The sequence below is a fragment of the Oncorhynchus kisutch genome, linkage group LG6 (genome assembly GCF_002021735.2).
Source record: "Oncorhynchus kisutch isolate 150728-3 linkage group LG6, Okis_V2, whole genome shotgun sequence".
Taxonomy (NCBI): Eukaryota; Metazoa; Chordata; class Actinopteri; order Salmoniformes; family Salmonidae; genus Oncorhynchus; species Oncorhynchus kisutch.
This window is the reverse complement of record NC_034179.2, coordinates 64,876,002-64,896,354: the sequence shown is the minus strand read 5'-3', so window position 1 is coordinate 64,896,354 and position 20,353 is coordinate 64,876,002.

The following is a 20,353-nucleotide window of genomic DNA, read 5'->3' as shown; positions in this document are numbered from 1 at the left end:
CTGGCATTATGATGACATTACACCTCTTCCAGACACCCATGTATTACTGGTCATGGTCTTTGATGTTTTGGGTAACCACTGTGGAGAAGAGAGATGGCTGAGGGGAAAAGAGGGAGTAGAAGAGACGGATAATCTCATACTGACACAAATCAAGGAGAGACAATCAGGGTCGGACTACTGCTTCCCCCTTTTTGTAGAAATCAGCTAACAGCATTTCAACCATTTATGGGAGTTGGGGGCCTCCTGGAGGTTAGGGGCCACGGGAGACGTGCCCTGTGTGCCTGTTCGGTAATCCAGCCCTGGAGACCGAAAGCACTCTGGTTGTCACTCTCTTTGGGTATTTGTTTCTCTGGGTAGAACCACTTTGAAGAATATTTGGTAAGTGACTTTTATTGTATGAAATTAAACCCATTGTGATGATAGTTATTTGCTACAGCACATGGGAGTCTTGATTTTTAAAAGTAGATTTAGTCTGCAGAGTTGCTTGATCATGGAACGCTGATTCCAAAATTCTGTGAGAACATTAATTGGGGGCGTCAAGTAGGACAGCATTGATTGCATTACTTTGAGAGGGAGGGATATGCTAAAAGTAATCATTATCATTGTCTACCTCATCCTAAACATGCTCTGTAAAATTTTATGCAGTTAAAAAATGTTTGCATCAAGTAGGACAGCATTGATTTCGGGACTTGTATTTCTTATATTAAACAAGTAATCATTATCATTGTCCTAAACTTTCTGGGTAACTTTTGTTTCTTTCAACAGGATCAATCACATTCCTTCCTTCCTACCTCCAATGTGGCCGAGAAAAAACCTGACCATCTTGGCCCACATAATACTCTAGAAAACACTTGAGATGGTTGGCCTAACAATAACCATAGTCCAACTTTTCTGAAGAGCTGTGTCACGAATCTCGTTTCCTGAGTCTGTTTTTTGCCTGTGTTCTGTCCTGGAGTGTTTTTTCCGGCCTCCTGGAACGCACCCTGTCTGGTTGCCGGGCAATGTAGCCAGTTGGGAGTTCTGATTACCCGCACCTGTATCCCATCAGCTATCTGCACACCTGGTCCTGATCATCATCTCTCCTCTTCATAAGCCCGGACCTGACATCCATTCCCTGCTGGATCGTTAGCCATGAACAGTATGTTGTGCCATAGTATCAGCCTCAAGTTGGATAGAATTTGTTTTGTTGTTTTTTACGTATTGCTTGCCTTAAACTTACCTCCGTTTGTTCTGTCTTCAGTTACTCACCCAGATCATTTACCCCATTCCCGCCTGGTCGTCGGAGGATTCCGCTTCCCCATTGGATCCACCTATTTACTCCCGTCAACTCACCACCGCTGCCCGCTACGCCACCTGGATATATCTACCCATTCACATTCACTTGTAAATAAATACTCACCTTCCTACTCTCCTTGTCCTGGTCTGCTTCTGGGTTCGATTTTGAAAGAACGTGACAAGCTGTCAGTCCTAGTGAGTCATAGCCAAATGTTCCCTCTAATTTTGGGGGGCACTAAGCACATTTTTGGTCTTGTGAACAGAAACTTGAACATTGTGAGAATGTTGTGCAACTTCCCGTGGGCATTTACAGTGAACACTGAGGCGGTACCCTTACAGTTCTAGATAGTAGCCAACAGGCTATTGTGGCTACTTGAGCACTTTGTAGGTCAGCAAACAAATCCAATGGAGCAAATCCCATAACATTTTAACATGGAAATAATAACGCTTGAGTTCTATGATATAGACTACAGTAGCCTACATTGCATGAGACTTTTAAAAATGTTTTTACAGGTTGAAGGGCTTGACATTAACTCATGATTTTTTACTTGGTCTGTAACACCATGGGCCAAATAAGTGACTGCAAATTGCATTGTATTGCGTTGTATGATGCAATAAACCACTATATAAAACACATTATTACCATAGAGAGAATTAGACCATGTAGGCTAACCTGCCTATTGGCTTGTGTGCATATTCTAGCCTATTCTAGCCTGTCTCAAAATACAACACTACTCCTTTAAGACATAAGCTTTTAACCTGACTGGCTTTTCAAAGACAGCTTGAAATGTAGCATATGCATTTTGTGCTTTTGTAGGAAGCAGTAACTCCCCATTGCTGACCTATACTTATCAATTACTCTGATAATAACTCGCTAACTAGCAAAGCATATCAACAAATGAGCACATATGTGGCTATGCGCTCTGATCTGAAAAATGCATTCACTTGCTGGTGGGGCTACTCCCACCAATATAATTATACTACGTTGCGCTCTGGCTCTGCCAAGAACAAATCATTGAATCAATCTTGCAAAGTTAAATGCGTTTTGGTTTGTTGTATTGAAAAGGGGCTGATATAATATTGATCCAATCACAGAAAAAACGTTGGATCAATAGTCCAATCTAATGGGGCGAACTCAGCGAATTTCAATCTCTTGCATCTCTGCGGGGCATGGCATTTCTTCTGCGCCACAGTCCTGGAGGAAATATGCGCACAAGCACAGTTTAAAGAGTACATTGCTCATAGCCTTGACAAAGTTTCCCAAATGTACTTCAGTTGCGCATTTGAGTCAATTGGAGGTATACCTGTGGATATATTTCAAGGCCTACCACTCAGTGCCCTCTTTGCTTGACATCATGGGAAAATCAAAAGAAATCAGCGAAGACCTCAGAAAAAAGTCTGGTTCATTCTTGGGAGCAATTTCCATATGCCTGAAGATACCACTTTCATCTGTACAAACAATAGTACGCAACTATGAACACCATAGGACCACGCAGCCGGCATACCGCTCAGAAAGGAGACTCATTCAGTTTCCTAGAGATGAATGTACATTGGTGCGAAAAGTGCAAATCAATCTCAGAACAACAGCAAAGGACCTTGTGAAGATGCTGGAGGAAACAGGTACAAACTACCTATATCCACAGTAAAACGAGTTCTATATCGACATAACCTGAAAGGCCGCTCAGCAAGGAAGAAGCCACTGCTCCAAAAACCGCCATAAAAAAGCCAGACTACGGTTTGCAACTGCACATGGGGACAAAGGTCGTACTTTTTGGAGAAATGTCCTCTTGTCTGATGAAACAAAAATAGAACTGTTTGGCCATAATGACGATCGTTATGTTTGGAGGAAAAAGGGGGGCGCTTGCAAACCAAAGAACACCATCCCAACCGTGAAGCACGGGGTTGCAGCATCATGTTGTGGGGGTGCTTTGCTTCAGGAGGGACTAGTTTACTTCAAAAAAATAGATGGCATCATGAGGCAGGAAAATTATGTTGATATATTGAAGCAACATCTCAAGACATCAGTCAGGAAGTTAAAGCTTGGTCGCAAATGGGTCTTCCAAATGGACAATGACCCCAAGCATACCTCCAAAGTTATGGCAAAATTGACAACAAAGTCAAGGTATTGGAGTGGCCATCACAAAGCCCTGACCTCAATCCTATAGAAAATTTGTGGGCAGAACTGAAAAAGCATGTGCAACCAAGGAGACCTACAAACCTGACTCAGTTACACCACCTCTGTCAGGAGGAATGGGCCATAATTCACCCAGTTTATTGTGGGAAGCGTGTGGAAGGGTACCCAAAACGTTTGACCCAAGTTAAACAATTTAAAGGCATTGCAACCAAATACTAATTGAGTGTATGTAAACTTCTGACCCACTGAGAATGTGTTGAAAGAAATAAAAGTTGAAATAAATTATTATCTCTACTATTAATGTGACATTTCACTTCCTTAAAATAAACGGGTGATCCTAACGGACCTAAGACAGGGCATTTTTACTAGGATTAAATATCAGGAATTGTGAAAAACTGAGTTTAAATGTATTTGGCTAAGGTGTATGTAAACTTCTGACTTCAACTGTATATTTATTTCTCAACTTTCCTCATTTTAAGCACATTTTTTATTTATTTATTTTACCTTTATTTAACCAGGTAGGCAAGTTGAGAACAAGTTCTCATTTACAATTGCGACCTGGCCAAGATAAAGCAAAGCAGTTCGACAGATAAAACGACACAGAGTTACACATGGAGTAAAAACAAACATACAGTCAATAATGCAGTATAAACAAGTCTATATACAATGTGAGCAAATGAGGTGAGAAGGGAGGTAAAGGCAAAAAAAGGCCATGATGGCAAAGTAAATACAATATAGCAAGTAAAATACTGGAATGGTAGTTTTGCAATGGAAGAATGTGCAAAGTAGAAATAAAAAAATAATGGGGTGCAAAGGAGCAAAATAAATAAATAAATAAAAATTAAATACAGTTGGGAAAGAGGTAGTTGTTTGGGCTAAATTTTAGGTGGGCTATGTACAGGTGCAGTAATCTGTGAGCTGCTCTGACAGTTGGTGCTTAAAGCTAGTGAGGGAGATAAGTGTTTCCAGTTTCAGAGATTTTTGTAGTTCGTTCCAGTCATTGGCAGCAGAGAACTGGAAGGAGAGGCGGCCAAAGAAAGAATTGGTCTTGGGGGTGACTAGAGAGATATACCTGCTGGAGCGTGTGCTACAGGTGGGAGATGCTATGGTGACCAGCGAGCTGAGATAAGGGGGGACTTTACCTAGCAGGGTCTTGTAGATGACATGGAGCCAGTGGGTTTGGCGACGAGTATGAAGCGAGGGCCAGCCAACGAGAGCGTACAGGTCGCAATGGTGGGTAGTATATGGGGCTTTGGTGATAAAACGGATTGCACTGTGATAGACTGCATCCAATTTGTTGAGTAGGGTATTGGAGGCTATTTTGTAAATGACATCGCCAAAGTCGAGGATTGGTAGGATGGTCAGTTTTACAAGGGTATGTTTGGCAGCATGAGTGAAGGATGCTTTGTTGCGAAATAGGAAGCCAATTCTAGATTTAACTTTGGATTGGAGATGTTTGATATGGGTCTGGAAGGAGAGTTTACAGTCTAACCAGACACCTAAGTATTTGTAGTTGTCCACGTATTCTAAGTCAGAGCCGTCCAGAGTAGTGATGTTGGACAGGCGGGTAGGTGCAGGTAGCGATCGGTTGAAGAGCATGCATTTAGTTTTACTTGTATTTAAGAGCAATTGGAGGCCACGGAAGGAGAGTTGTATGGCATTGAAGCTTGCCTGGAGGGTTGTTAACACAGTGTCCAAAGAAGGGCCGGAAGTATACAGAATGGTGTCGTCTGCGTAGAGGTGGATCAGGGACTCACCAGCAGCAAGAGCGACCTCATTGATGTATACAGAGAAGAGAGTCGGTCCAAGAATTGAACCCTGTGGCACCCCCATAGAGACTGCCAGAGGTCCGGACAGCAGACCCTCAGACCCTCCGACATTGCTTTTCTTTATATTTTCATGCCAGCCAATGAACCACAGGAAAAGCATCCTCCATTCCCTATTTAAGTGCATAGATTAAATGTGTTTTTCCCCCTGCCCTGCTTCGAGACAGGTGTATGATAATGGTCCAGTCTAAATAAAATAAAAATCACCTTTCAGACTTTTTAAACTGTAGATGTTCCAAAGGTCTGCATCAGTGACTTGTAGGCTATGTGTGGAAGCCAGGAGATGCTAAATGTATTTATGTTTATTAACGGTCAATAACCGGGAGACTGGCAGTTATTTGCTTGACAATCCCTGGCTAACAAAATGTGTGACAGCCACAGCCCTTGTGTTTACACCCTTGAGTCAATACATGTTAGAATCACCTTTGGCAGCTATTACAGCAGTGAGTCTTTCTGGGTACGTCTCTAAGAGCTTTGAACACCTGGATTGTACAATATATGCACATTATTCTTTAAAAAATTCTTCAAGCTCTGTCAAGTTTGTTGTTGATAATTGCTAGACAGCCATTTTTAAGTCATGCCATAGATTTTCAAGTCGGTTTAAGTCAAAACTGTAACTAGACCTCTCAGGAATGTTCAATGTCTTCTTGTTAAGCAATTCCAGTGTATATAGTTTATTGTTTTGCTGAAAGGTGAATTTGTCTCCCAGTGTCTGTTGGAAAGCATACTTAACCAGGTTTTCCATTTATTTGTATCCCCCCCCCCAAATCCCAAGTCCTTGCCAATGACAAGCATACCCATAACATGATACAGCCACCACCATGCTTGAAAATATGAAGAGTGGTATTCAGTGTTGTATTGGATTTGCCCCAAACATAACACTTTGTATTCAGGAAAAAAAAGTTATTTTCTTAGATTTTTGGGGGGCAGGTTTACTTTAGTGCCTCATTGCAAACAGAATACATGTTTTGAATATTTATATTCTGAACGGGCTTCCTTTTCACTTAACCTAGGCCGGTATTGTGAATTAACTGCAATGTGGTTGATCCATCCTCAGTTTTCTCCTATCAGAGCCATTCAACTCTGTAACTGTTTTAAAGTCACCATTGACCTCAAAGTGAAATCCCTGAGCAGTTTCCTTCCTCTCCAACAACTAATAAAGGACATGTTTGTATGCCTGTAAGACTGGATGTATTGATACACCATCCAAGGTGGAATTTATAACTTCACTGTGCTACCAATAGGTGCCCTTATTTGCGAGGCATTGGGAAACTTCCCTGGTCTTTGTGGCTGATTCTGTGTTTGAACTTCACTGCTTGACTGAGATATCTTACAGTATGTGTGGGGTACAGAGATGAGGTAGTTGTTCAGAAATCATCTTAAACACTATTATTGCACACAAAGTGAGTCCATGCAAGATATTATGTGACTTGTTAAGCAAATGTTTACTCCTGAACTTATTTAGAATTGCCTTAACAAAGGGGTTGAATACTTATTGACTCAAGACATTTGAGCTTTTCATTTTTAATTAAATTGTAAAAAATAAAAACATACAATGACATAATGAATATTGTGTGTAAGCCAGTGACACACATGTTCAAAGTAATCCATTTTAAATTTAAGGGGTGTGAATACTTGAAGTATATCAAACATTTCGAACACCTTCCTAGTATTGAGTTGCACCCCTCCCCCTCTCTATTTTTGATTTATCTTGCAGTATTATGTAATAATGTCTAAGTTATGTTTTATGTGTTTCCAGTTCCTCAGGCTGTCTGTGGTTGTCTCTGTTGATACAATTGAGAGAGTTATCTCCGATGTTGAAATGCAAAGCATTGTGGGTGGAGGTGTAAATTATTTATGCTAATTTGAATTGAGCCCAATCTACACCATGTACTGGTGAGTCAATGGATACAGATGGTGAGCTCACTGTTTGCTTGCCAGTGATGAGGAACTGTCTGAATCACATTCCAGATTCTGCCTCATTGGCAGTCATTGGATCCAAGTTAGCCTGACAAAACACATAATTATTTTTAGTTTATGACTTGGTATTAGGTTATACAGAACCTTTCCAGCTTTCAAGATGGAGCAAATTAAACCCTTTAGAACCCATAGCAGCCGTCAGCAACCTTCTTTGAATTACTATAGCGGCCGCAAAATGTACTTGATAACAACCTGTTGTCATATTCCCATGGCTGTTGTCATTACCCAGAAACCGGAAACAGGGTATGCTGTCATTTGACTTGCTGTGGAAGAGGCTGTATCTATATTGGTTGGTGATATGGATTTGAACATACTTTACTCAAGAAATCAAATATATTCAACACAATAAACTAGCCCACAATAACGGTCCGTATACATACAAACAATCACTCACAAAAACCATGGGGGAACAGAGGGTTAAATAATTAACAAGTAACTGGGGGATTAAAACCAGGTGTGTAAAACAAAGACAAATCAAATGGAAAATGAAAAGTGGATCGGCGATGGCTAGAAAGCCGGTGACGTCGACCGCCGAATGCCGCCCGAACAAGGAGAGGGACCGACTTCGGCGGAAGTCGTGATAGCTGTCTAACTAATGATAGAGTCCGAACAGGTCTTTTTGCTTATGCTGAGTTTGTCTTGGAATTTGAATCAGACAAGATCATTCAACAACAACAAACATGGTCCAGTCCATCTGGCATTTGCCAGAATTTCCATATGGCCAATCCGCCCCGAGGAATCCCCAACCAGTTGACTATTTTAATGGCGGAAACATGGTGGACTCCCTCAACGGCGCTGCCCATGTTAAAACGGCCTTTTGGCTACTAGAGACCTCTATCATTCTCTAAGGTGTGGATATATCATAACTGGTACACTGCCAAAATGAGACAAAGTCACATGGGAAGCCTTATAAGTAATACATTGCTTTATGGTGGATTGATAATAACAGTGGATGAGAACCTGAACCCTCAGATCATTATAGCTTTCAACTTGATGAAATAACATTGTGTTGAATGTGTAGCATTTAGCATTTCTCACAGTGGAATCTGAGGGATTGGTGTCACTTTTAAAATGCGCTGGTTGTGTGCATTTGCCATTATGTACAATTTGGAAAGACATCAAATAACCATAACCCTAGACTCATGTCTACATCCTGGCTCAACTTCAACAATAGCCTCAACCCTTACTCTAACCCCTACCATAACAGAGACCCCAGGTACTGAGCTAAAGAGCAACTGTATTGACTGTATAGATAGTATTTTGAATGACCTTTCTCTTTTAATTTTTCATTCTGATTCTGACAGAACTCCCTCCGCTAGATGACTATACACATTCCATCCCAGACAGAGAACACCAATTTCGCTGCCGGGATCGAGCCTCCTAACAACTACATACAGGTACACGGGCCCGGTTTACCAAAAGCATCTTAAGGCTAAGTTCATCGTTAGAACCTTCGATCTGTTTCCCAAAACCATCTCTATTAACGCTCATAATCTAATGCCTGCCTCAGACCAGAACAGCTAAGTGCATCGTTTTATGCACACTTTATACACAAACACACTTTGTTTATGCACACTTTTCTGCAGAATCACAGTGTTTATCCGTCTCTCCATGACCGCCGATAACTTCACAACGAAGTTGACTAGAAATACAAAAGTTGCCAATACCTTTGCAATTGTTACAAACAAGTGAAGGATAAAAATATGCTTCAAATGAAAACTGAGATGACTGCATTAAAATATGAATTTCGTGTTTAATTCCATTGAGTTTTATTTGGCTACCATCAAATTTTTGTGTTATAATATTTCATGATGTTTAGCCTAACGTGCGCATTGATGTGCCAAATTTGGATTTAGTGCACTATTGTAGAGTAAGCATTAGAATAAGCCTCATCAATATCTGCAGCCATAGGTGATAATATCACTCTAGGAGCTGATCCATCAGCAGTATTGTGGAATAATTTGAATGTTAAGGTAAGACTTTAATGGAGAAAGCTGACCTGAGAGCAGTGCTGTCTTTCTTTTGATCCTATCAGTATTGACACATGCCTCAACACCACACATAGCGAATGTTCTCTCTGCGTGGTGTTTTGGGAAATGCATGTTGTAAAAAATATGCATTGTTAAAACACTTGTAAGCCTAAATTCCATCGCTATTGGGAAACTGGGCCCTAGTCAGCAGCCCTAACCCTACCCTTATCCCAAGAGCTTCCATTGGTCAATAATAACATTAGGCCCTAGATAAGACACAGACAAGACACAGAGACAATCAAGCAACATAGATGGAGTGGTGAAGGTGAACAATAGCTTTCGAACCTTAACCATACCAGGGTGGGTTCATAACATTGGTAAAGATTGCAATCCAAAAGAATGACAGTGATTCATCATTCCAACAAATCAATATTCAGTATGGAATTAAGGTACATTTGTTGAATCCTTAAAAGCAAGTTGGCTGACGGTCATGTGGAGGTAGGTGGGTTTGCGCTCCAATAAGTATATAAAATGCATAAGCCACACATGTACATCATCCATCTGTAAGTCTCTGCTCTTTTGATCTGTATATATGTTTTAGTAGTATTTAGACCTTCAAAAACACGGTACACAACACACACTCATACTGTCACGATTGAGGTTGTAACGGCTTTCTTCCTGGGAAGGAGAGGCGGACCAAAACGTAGCGTGGTTAGAGTTCATGTTATTTTAATAAGGTAACTCAAAATGAACAGAATACAAAACAATAAACGTGGCAAAACCAAAACAGTCCTAACTGGTGCAGAAAACACAAAGACAGGAAACAACCACTCACAAATCCCAACACAAAACAGGCTACCTAAATATGGTTCCCAATCAGAGACAATGACTAACACCATATCAGGCCAAACAGAGAAATAGACATGCTAGATATACAACATAGAATGCCCACCCAGCTCACGTCCTGACCAACACTAAAACAAAGAAAACACAAAAGAACTATAGTCAGAACGTGACAGTGTCCCCCCCCCCCCCCCCCCCCCCCCAAGGTGCGGACTCCGACCACACAACCTAACCCTATAGGGGAGGGTCTGGGTGGGCATCTGGCTCTGGCGCTGGATGTGGACCCCACTCCATCATAGTCTTTGTCCACCTCCTTAGCATCCTTTGAGTGGCGACCCTCGCCACCGACCTTGGCCTAGTAACCCTAACAAAGGGCCCCACTGGACTGAGGGGCAGCTCCGGACTGAGGGGTAGCTCGGGACTGAGAGGTAGCTCAGGACTGAGAGGTAGCTCAGGCTGACTGGAGGTTCTGGCGGATCCTGGCTGACTGGCGGCTCTGGCGGATCCTGGCTGACCTGCGGCTCTGGCGGATCCTGGCTGACTGGTGGCTCTGGCGGATCCTGGCTGACTGGCGGCTCTGGCGGATCCTGGCTGACTGGCAGCTCCTTGCAGACTGCCGGCTCTGGCGGCTCCTTGCAGACTGCCGGCTCTGGCGGCTCCTTGCAGACTGGCGGCTCTGGACAGACGGGAGACTCTGGCGGCTCTAGACAGATGGGAGACTCTAGCGGCTCTGGACAGACGGGAGACTCTAGCGGCGCTGGAGAGGAGGAAGGCTCTGGCAGCGCTGGACAGGCGGGAGCACCTGTAGGGCTGAAACGGAGAGACAGCCTGGTGCGGGAGCTGCCACCGGAGGGCTGGTTCGTGGAGGTGGTACTGGACAGACCGGACCGTGCAGGCGCACTGGAGCTCTTGAGCACCGAGCCTGCCCAACCTTACCTGGTTAAATGCTCCCGGTCGCCCTGCCAGTGTGGCGAGGTGGAGTAGCCTGCACTGGGCTGTGCAGGCGAACCGGGGACACCGTGGGTAAGGCTGGTGCCATGTACGCCGACCCAATGAGACGCACTGGAGACCAGATGCTTAGAGCCGGCTTCATGACACCTGGCTCGATGCCCACTCTAGCCCGGCCGATACGAGGACCTGGTATGTACCGCACCGGGCTATGCACCCGCACTGGGGACACCGTGCACTCCACAGCATAACGCGGTGCCTGCCCGGTCTCTCTTGCCCTCCGGTAAGCACAGGAAGTTGGCGCAGGTCTCTTACCTGGCTTCGCCACACTGCCTGTGTGCCGCCCCCCAAGATTTCTTGGGGGCTGACTCTCAGGCTTCCATCCGCGCCTCCGTGCTGTCTCCTCATACCAGCGCCTCTCCGCCTTCTTCGCCTCCAGCTCTTCTTTGGGGCGGCGATATTCTCCTGGCTGTGCCCAGGGTATTTTACCGTCCAATTCGTCCTCCCATTCCTCCTTGTGCTGCTCCTGCTGCCGCTTCTCCTGCTGCACCTTGTGGCAGCTACACTCCCCTGGCTTTGCCCAGGGTCCTCTCCCGTCGAGGATTTCCTCCCATGTCCAAGAGCCTTGTGTCTTCGGCCGCTGTTGCCTGTCACCATGCTGCTTGGTCCTGTTTTGGTGGGTGGTTCTGTAATGGGATTCTTCCCGGGAAGGAGAGGTGGACCAAAACGCAGCGTGGTTAGAGTTCATGTTATTTTCATAAGGTAACTCAACATGAACATAATACAAAACAATAAACGTGGCAAAACCGAAACAGTCCTAACTGGTGCAGAAAACACAAAGACAGGAAACAACCACCCACAAATCCCAACACAAAACAGGCTACCTAAATATGGTTCCCAATCAGACACCATGACTAACACCTGCCTCTGACTGAGAACCATATCAGGCCAAACATATAAATAGACAAACTAGACATACAACATAGAATGCCCACCCAGCTCACGTCCTGACCAACACTAAAACAAGGAAAACACAAAATAACTATGGTCAGAACGTGACAGAGGTCTTCAAATTCCATGTCATAAATGAGCCAAGGCGTAATTCCCCGTCTTTAATCGAAGTGAAACCTTCACAAAAAACTGGTAAACCAACCGTGACGCAACCGTGGCGCACACAAACACTCACAGAAAATAAATAATTACCCACAAACACAGGTGGGAAAAAGGCTGCCTAAGTATGATTCCCAATCAGAGACAACGATAGACAGCTGCCTCTAATTGGGAACCATACCCGGCCAACAAAGAAACAGACAAACTAGAATGCCCACCCAAATCATAACCTGACCTAACCAAATAGAGAAATAAAAAGGTTCTCTAGGTCAGGGCGTGACACATGCATACACCTTCAGGAACTGTAAGATGGCGCCGGAGAAGAAGGCATACATTTTATGTGCCCCCAGCAGATAGTTTTTTTTGTTTGTTTATTTTGCGTTGTTTGTAAGTAATTTTCTTTACTTATTTTGCACATAATGTTGCCGCTACCGTCTCTTAAGACCGAAAATAACTTCTAGACATCAGGACTGCGATTACTCACCACTGACTAGCATAATCCTTTTTTTCCTTTAATGACTCTGATGAGCCCGACGCAAAGGATATGCTGCTTCCTCGGGAACAGTCCCTGATCCCTGTGATCTGCATGAAGAGGATTCGGAGAAAGAGGGGCCGAAGATCGGGCTGCCTTCTGAGAATTCGTAGGCATTCGAATAAACCCCCACTTCCCACCAATCTGCTAGCAAACATGCAATCTTTGGGGAATAAAATCAACGAGGTACACAGAAGATTAAACTACCAACGGGACATTAAAAGCTGTTACATCTTATGCTTCACGGAGTCGTGGCTGAACGACGACAATATCAACGTACAGCTGGCGTGTTATACGATGTACCGGCAGGAAAGATCAGAGGCGTCTTGTAAGACGAGGGGCGGCGATCTATGTATTTTGTAAACAACAGCAGGTGCACAATATCTAAGGAAGTCTCGAGCTATTGCTCACCTGAGCTGTAGACCACACTACCTAACGAGATAGTTTTCATCTGTATTCTTTGTAGCTGTTTACATTCCACCACAGTCAGAGGCTGGCACTAAGTCAGCAATGAATGAGCTGTATTCCACCATAAGCAAACAAGAAAACACTCACCCAGAGGCGGCACTCCTAGTAGCTTTCATGCAGGGAAACTTAAATCCGTTTTACCAAATGTCATGGCTCACATCAACACCATCATCTCAGAAACCCTAGACCCACTCCAATTTGCATACCGCCTCAACAGATGATGCAATCTCTATTGCACTCCACACTGCCCTTTCCCACCTGGATAAAAGGAACACTTATGTGAGAATGCTATTCATTGACTACAGCTCAGCATTCAACACCATAGTGCCCTCAAACTCATCAATAAGCTAAGGACCCTGGGACTAAACACATTCTTCTGCAACTGGATCCTGGACTTCCTGACGGGCCGTCCCCAGGTGGCAAGGGTAGATAACAACACATTCACCACGCTGATCCTCAACACAGGGGCCCCCCAGGGGTGCGTGCTCAGTCCCCTCCTGTACTTCCTGTTCACTTATGAGTGCACAGCCAGGCACGACTCCAACACCATCATTAATTTTGCCAATTACACAACAGTGGTAGGCCTGATCACCGACAATGACGAGACAGCCTATAGGGAGGAGACCTGGCCGTGTGGTGCCAGGACAACAACCTCTCTCTCAACATGATCAAAACAAAGACAATTGTTGTGGACTACAGGAAAAAGAGGACCGAGCATGCCCCCATTCTCATCGACAGGGCTGCGGTGGAGCAGATTGAGAGCTTCAAGTTCCTTGGTGTCCACATCACCAACAAACTAACATGGTCCAAGCACACCAAGACAGTCGTGAAGAGGGCACGACAAAGCCCTTTCCCCCTCAGGAGATTGAAAAGATTTGCAATGGGTCCTCAGATCCTCAAAAGGTTCTACAGCTGCACCATCGACCGCAACCTGACTGGTTGCATCACTGCCTGGTATGGCAACTGCTCGGCCTCCGACTACAAGGCAATACAGAGGGTCGTGTGAACGTTCCAGTACATCACTGAGGCCAAGCTTCCTGAAGTCCAGGACCTCTACACCAGGCGGTGTCAGAGGAAGGCCCTAAAAATTGTCAAAGCCTCCAGCCACCCTAGTCATAGACTGTTCTCTCTGCTACCGCACGGCAAGTGGTACCTGAGTGCCAAGTCTAGGTCCAAAAGGCTTCTAAACAGCTTTTATCCCCAAGCCATAAGACTCCTGAACATCTAGTCAAATGGATACCCAGACTAAGACTTTTTCTGTGCCCCCCTCACCCCCTCTTTACACCACTGCTACTCTCTGTTGTCATCTATGCATAGTCACTTTAATAATTCTACCTAGATGTACATACTACCTTAACTAACCGGTGCCCCCACACATTGACTCTGTATCGTTACCAGCCTGTATATAATCTTGCTATTGTTATTTTACAGCTGCTCCTTAATTACTTGTTACTTTTATCTCTTATTCTTCTCCGCATTTTTAAAAAACTGCATTGTTGGTTAGGGGATCGTAAGTAAGCATTTCACTGTAAGGTCTGCACCTGTTGTATTCGGCGCATGTGTAAAATTTTATTTGATATGAACTGGTCTCTGACCATAGCCGTGTAGGTTGGCTAGGCTGGCTAGGCGAGTAGCTAACATTAGTTGGCTAGCTAGCTTGCTGGCTAAGATAAATGCATATAGCTAGCATTCTTTGATATTTGGTTTGATTGCGTTATTTACTTTCAAAACGTTGGTTTACTTTAATGTATTTGTAAGGTAGGTGTTGATAGCAACTGGCTGACTCATTCAGTGCTAATGTAGCAGGCTGGTTGAGCTAACGTTAGCAGGCTAGTAGGGCTAACATGAGCAGGCTAGTTGGCTAGCAACCTTGCAAGTTGATTTGTAACAATACATTTGTGAAGAATTTGCTTGTAAGTTGGCTGAAAATTCAATTTAAACCAGTAGTCATGAGTGCATTACATTATCGGGAATTGGCTGGCTTGCCAGGTCCTCCATATTACAGCCCACCCCGTAAAAACAATGTTCGACATGACTTCGACATTCTTCGGAATTCTGATCTGTTTTATGTAATAACTCCAAAAATAGAAAAGTGAGGTGTAACATTGCATTTGAACTTTTGATGTGTACACTAATGCAAAGCCATATGTTACATGTGGTTACGTTTATGCTTACCTACCATTTAAGAATGGAAGTCCTTGAATTTTTATCAACTGTCTGAAGGTTATATGCCAATATCCAAGAGTTAATAGTAATCTTATAACGTCCGTTGTCGTGAGAGCCGAGATACATTTTTTAAAAAGGAACCTATTTAAAATCCAATAAAAAATGGTCAAACAAGGGTGCCAACATTTGAAATTGCAGTATTTTCGATAAAATGGGTCTTCAGCTTAAATGTGTTCGTGTGTGCATGCGTGAGTGTGGCTAATTCGTTCTCTGAGGGACCATCGACCCATGACTCATGAGATGTGCACTCTCACTGCCATTTCATCCTTAAACCTCCATATTTGTTTGACCCTTCCATATGGTTCTGATTCACTGCAGTGTCCTCTGGGTCACTGAGCCATATGGCTTGAGAGAATAGTGTCGAGATGTGAACTACAGTAACACATTCCAAAATACTACTTTTTGCTGCTCTATGCTTTAACAGGCACGATGTGGTGAGGGAGGGACACACATTTCTGGGTGACTTTATTCCTTGAATGTATCTATAAAAGGCATGACTGGACATGTATAAGCAAGGATAAACAGGACAGAAACTGATCAAGGAATGACAGATAAAGATATACATGTTATAAGTTTCAGGATTGGCAGATAAGGATGCATGTCACATGTGTCAGAAATTACGGATGAAGATACAGATCACATGACAGAAAGATATACATATTAGATGTTTCTGAAATGACGGATAATGATGTACATATTACATGTTTCTGCCGGTCATGACAAGACTCCAGATGGAGTGAGACAGTCTTAGATTTGGGAAAGCAAGCAGACAGCAGCTGCTTTGATCCAGTGCCTTTATGGGAGCTGCATGAGCTGGTGACAGTCAGTTATCTTCACTGCAGGCTCAGTCTCCCGTCGCTCTCGCTTAGCGCTAGCTCTCCATGGAAACCCACCCCTGCCTTTCCTAGAACTCACACCAAGAACACTCATTGAACTGTCGGGGAAAGCACTGCTGGATGGAAAACAATTGTTGGTCAATGTACTGTTGATAACCAATTAACAGCACTTTGAGTAAAGAAGTAATGCTTGAATAAATTTCCCAGGGTGGAATACACTACAGGGAGCTTGGCAGTAGGCTGTAATAGTGGAATAATGTACAAACCTCATGTCACCGGCTGGAGATCTATGGTGTGGCTGATGATTTATTTCATTTAGTTTCATGTGCAGGCCTACTATGGGAGCCAAAAGCTGACTTACAGTATCACATACAAGAAACAGCCATTAACACAAGAACCGCCAAGAGAGAAAGAGCTGAAAATAGAGCTCTTTGACCATGCACACCAGTGGTGGGTATGGCATCGAAATGAGAAAGCCTAAGCGAAAGAAGAAAAAAAACAACCCTACTGTAAAATATGGGTGGATCTTTGATGTTTTTGGATTCTAGCTTGAAATATGTTACCCTATTAGAACGCATTAGTTACTATACATGCATAATGAATGTAGATGTTTGGGTCAATAGAGGGCTAAGAACTGTGTGTATGGAAAGTTGCTGAGTGAGCAAGGGGAGTGCAGAACGTTTACATTGGAGAAGGGCAAAGGGAAACAGTCTGGTTTCAGTCACTGATAAGGTAGGACAGCTGTGGAGGAGTGAGGAGTTCGGCCCGAGGTCAGGTCAGATGAAGTGAGAAGGAAGTCAATCCTGTCACACACATATATTTCCACACCCATGAAGGTTCTAGCAGGAGGCTACACCAATGAGAGGAACCAATTACGCTCCTGACTAGCAACAGAGATGTATTGGCTGTCTAGATGTGCAAGGAGTTGACTCCGTCTAGTAGGAGGGAATAAATATATGTGCTTGTGTTAACATGTCTTTGTCTTTGCAGCTGTTTGACCCAGTGGGAAATAAACTTACTTTGAGCTTTTCCTAGTCACCAGTTCGAGGGGGTTATGGGGGTATATATATTATGGGGGTATTTTGATCCCATTGGTCCTGGGGCCCTAGGTATCGTCAATGCCGGTCAGTATATAGAAAATCCTTGCTACTGCAGATTTAAAAAATATATATAGATACGGACAACTGCAAAAGTGTTGCTACAACTCTCATTAACATTGCTGCCCTGAATTTAGCCAGTACTATTGACAAAACTCAGTTGGAGAAAGTTTATGTAGAGAGACTACTTTCTGGAAGACAGTGCCATGCTGACTCACATGCATTTACATGTACATTCCTAAAGAAATGGGTGGGACAAAGGCTTAATAAAAATATTTAAAAAATTGCAGCTAAAATGACATACCCAAATCTAACTGCCTGTAGATAAGGACCTAAATCAACGATATGCATATTCTTGATACCATTTGAAAGGAAACACTTTGAAGTTTGTGGAAATGTTTTAATTAATGTAAGAGAATATAACACATTAGATATGGTAAAGGTAATACAAAGAAAAAAACATGCGTTTGTTTGTATTTTTTTGTACCATCATCTTTGAAATGCAAGAGAAAGGACATCATGTATTATTCCAGCCCAGGCGCAATTTACATTTTGCATTGTATGCATTGTATGTACTAAATGTTAGACTGATCCAATGAACCATTGCATTTCTGTTCAAAATGTTGTATCAAGACTGCCCAAATGTGCCTAATTGGGACACCGATCCTGTAGAAGGTTTACAGAATTTAACTACGGGATCGGTGTCCCTAAACCTGGACAGGTGTTGCTCAATATGTGATAATGTGACTAGAAAGACGTTGTAAACGACAGCCAACTCTCCGGTACACAGACAGGTCTTATATGGGCAGAAAGCTTAAATTCTTGTAAATCTAACTGCAGTGTCCAATTTACAGTAGCTATTACAGCAACAACAACAAAAAACATGCTATAGTTTGAGGATAGTACACAACAACAAAACACTTTTATCCTGGCAACCTGTTTGATACATTCACCTCTGAAGATAAATAGTGCACTTACATTAAGTAATCTTGCTCTGATTTGTCATACTGAGGGTCCTAGAGACAAAATCTAGTGTCGTTGTGTTTGAAAAATAATTTTTTATATTCAAATGTAGGAACTGGGTTGTACAGTTTGACCCCTCTGCTGTCTCTGGCTCCACACCCACCCAGCACGGCCATTTAGATGTTTGAAGGTCAGTGCCTTTTCTGTAGGTGTCACGACTTCCACCAAAGTTGTTCCCTCTCCTTGTTCGGGCGGCGTTCAGCGGTCGACGTCACCGGCTTTCTAGCTGCCACCGATTCATGTTTCATTTTTCCTTTTGTTTTGTCTGTTTACAAACCTGGTTCCCATCTCATAATTATGTTCCTTATTTAACCCTCTGGTTTCCCTTTCTGTTTGTGCGTGATTGTCTTTCGTGTGTTGGAGTTCTATCCTGTTTTGGCCTTGTTTGATAACAGGATTTTTGTTACGTTCTTGGATTGAGTAAATACAGTGTTTTTTTTTACTCTTACCTGTGTCCTGCGCCTGACTCCTTCGCTATCTTCTAGATAGACTCTGACAGTAGGGAAGCTAATGATCCATCATGTATGACATTCCTGGGAGTGTGTAAACTTATTTTTTTAATTATCATAGTATTTGTGTGTTCTCTATAGTTATGTACTTGAAAATGTATAAATTGACCCAATTTGGCACATTTGGGCAAACTCCTGGCAGATACAAAATATTGTGTGATTAGTCTAAAACTATGCACACACACACACTGCTGCCATCTTGTGGACAACATCTAAACAACAGCTAGAATCCTATCTCAATGTATGGTCTGTCTCTTACATTTCAAAGATGAAAAAACTAAATAGAAAACACATTGTTTTTTTGATTGTATTATCTTTTACCAGGCCTAATGTTTTATATTCTCCTACATTAATTTCACTTTTCCACAAACTTCAACGTGTTTTCTTTCAAATGGTATCAATAATGTGCATATCCTTGCTTCAGGTCCTGCCCTACAGACAGTTAGATTTCTTAAGGGGTTTTAATGGCTGTGATAGTGTAATGCTCCGGGTGTCGTGGGTGTGGAGTCAAACGCAGGAGACAGAGAGTGCAATGCTGTGCTCTTTAATGCACCACAGGGTGCTCACAATAATAACGGCCCCAAACACGGGGAATGAAAAATGTACAACTGAAAAATGCACGACCAGGAACATACACGTTCCTCTACTACAGAGCCGAAGGTTACAATAATTAATCCCGCACAACAAACATGCGGGCCGGCTGTCTAAAGAAGCCCAACTAATCAACACAAACAGGTGCTCCCAATAAACATACAAGGACGGGGAGGAAAGACAATCAGTGGCAGCTAATAGGCCGGTGACGACGACCGCCGAGCGCCACCCGACTGGGAAGGGAAGCCACCCTCAGTCAAACTCGTGACAGATAGGAGAAAACGGAGTTTGGATCAACAACAATCTAGTTACTCCACAATACTAACCTAAATGACAGAGTGAAAAGGAGGAAGCCTGTACACACACAATAAAATATTTTTTTAAATGCATCCTGTTGGCAATAAGGCATTAAAGTAAAACTGCAAAAAATGGAAATAAATAAACGTTATGCCTTGAATGCAAAGCATTATTTTGGGAAAAAAATCCAGCACAATCCATCACTGAATATCACTTCATACTTTCAAGAATGGTGGTGGCTGCATCATGTTATGGGTATATTTGTCATCGGCAAGGACTATGGAGTTTTTTTTTTTATATAAAAATAAACGGAATAGAGCTAAGCACAGGCAAAATCCTAGAGGAAAACCTGGTTCAGTCGGCATTCCAACAGACACTGGTAGACCAATTCACCTTTCAGCAGGAAAATAACCTAAAACACAAGGCCAACTATATAGTAGAGTTGCTTTGAATGTTCCTGAGTAGCCTAGTTACAATTTTGACTTAAATTGGCTTGAAAATCTATGACAAGACTTGAAAATTGCTGTCTAGAAATGATCAACAACCAACTTCACAGAACTGGAAGAATACTGTGCAAATATTGTACAATCCAGGTGTGCAAAGCAAACAGACTCACAGCTGTAATCTCTCCAAAGAGGATTCTAACATTTATTGATTCCGGGTGGTGAATACTTATCTAATCAAGATA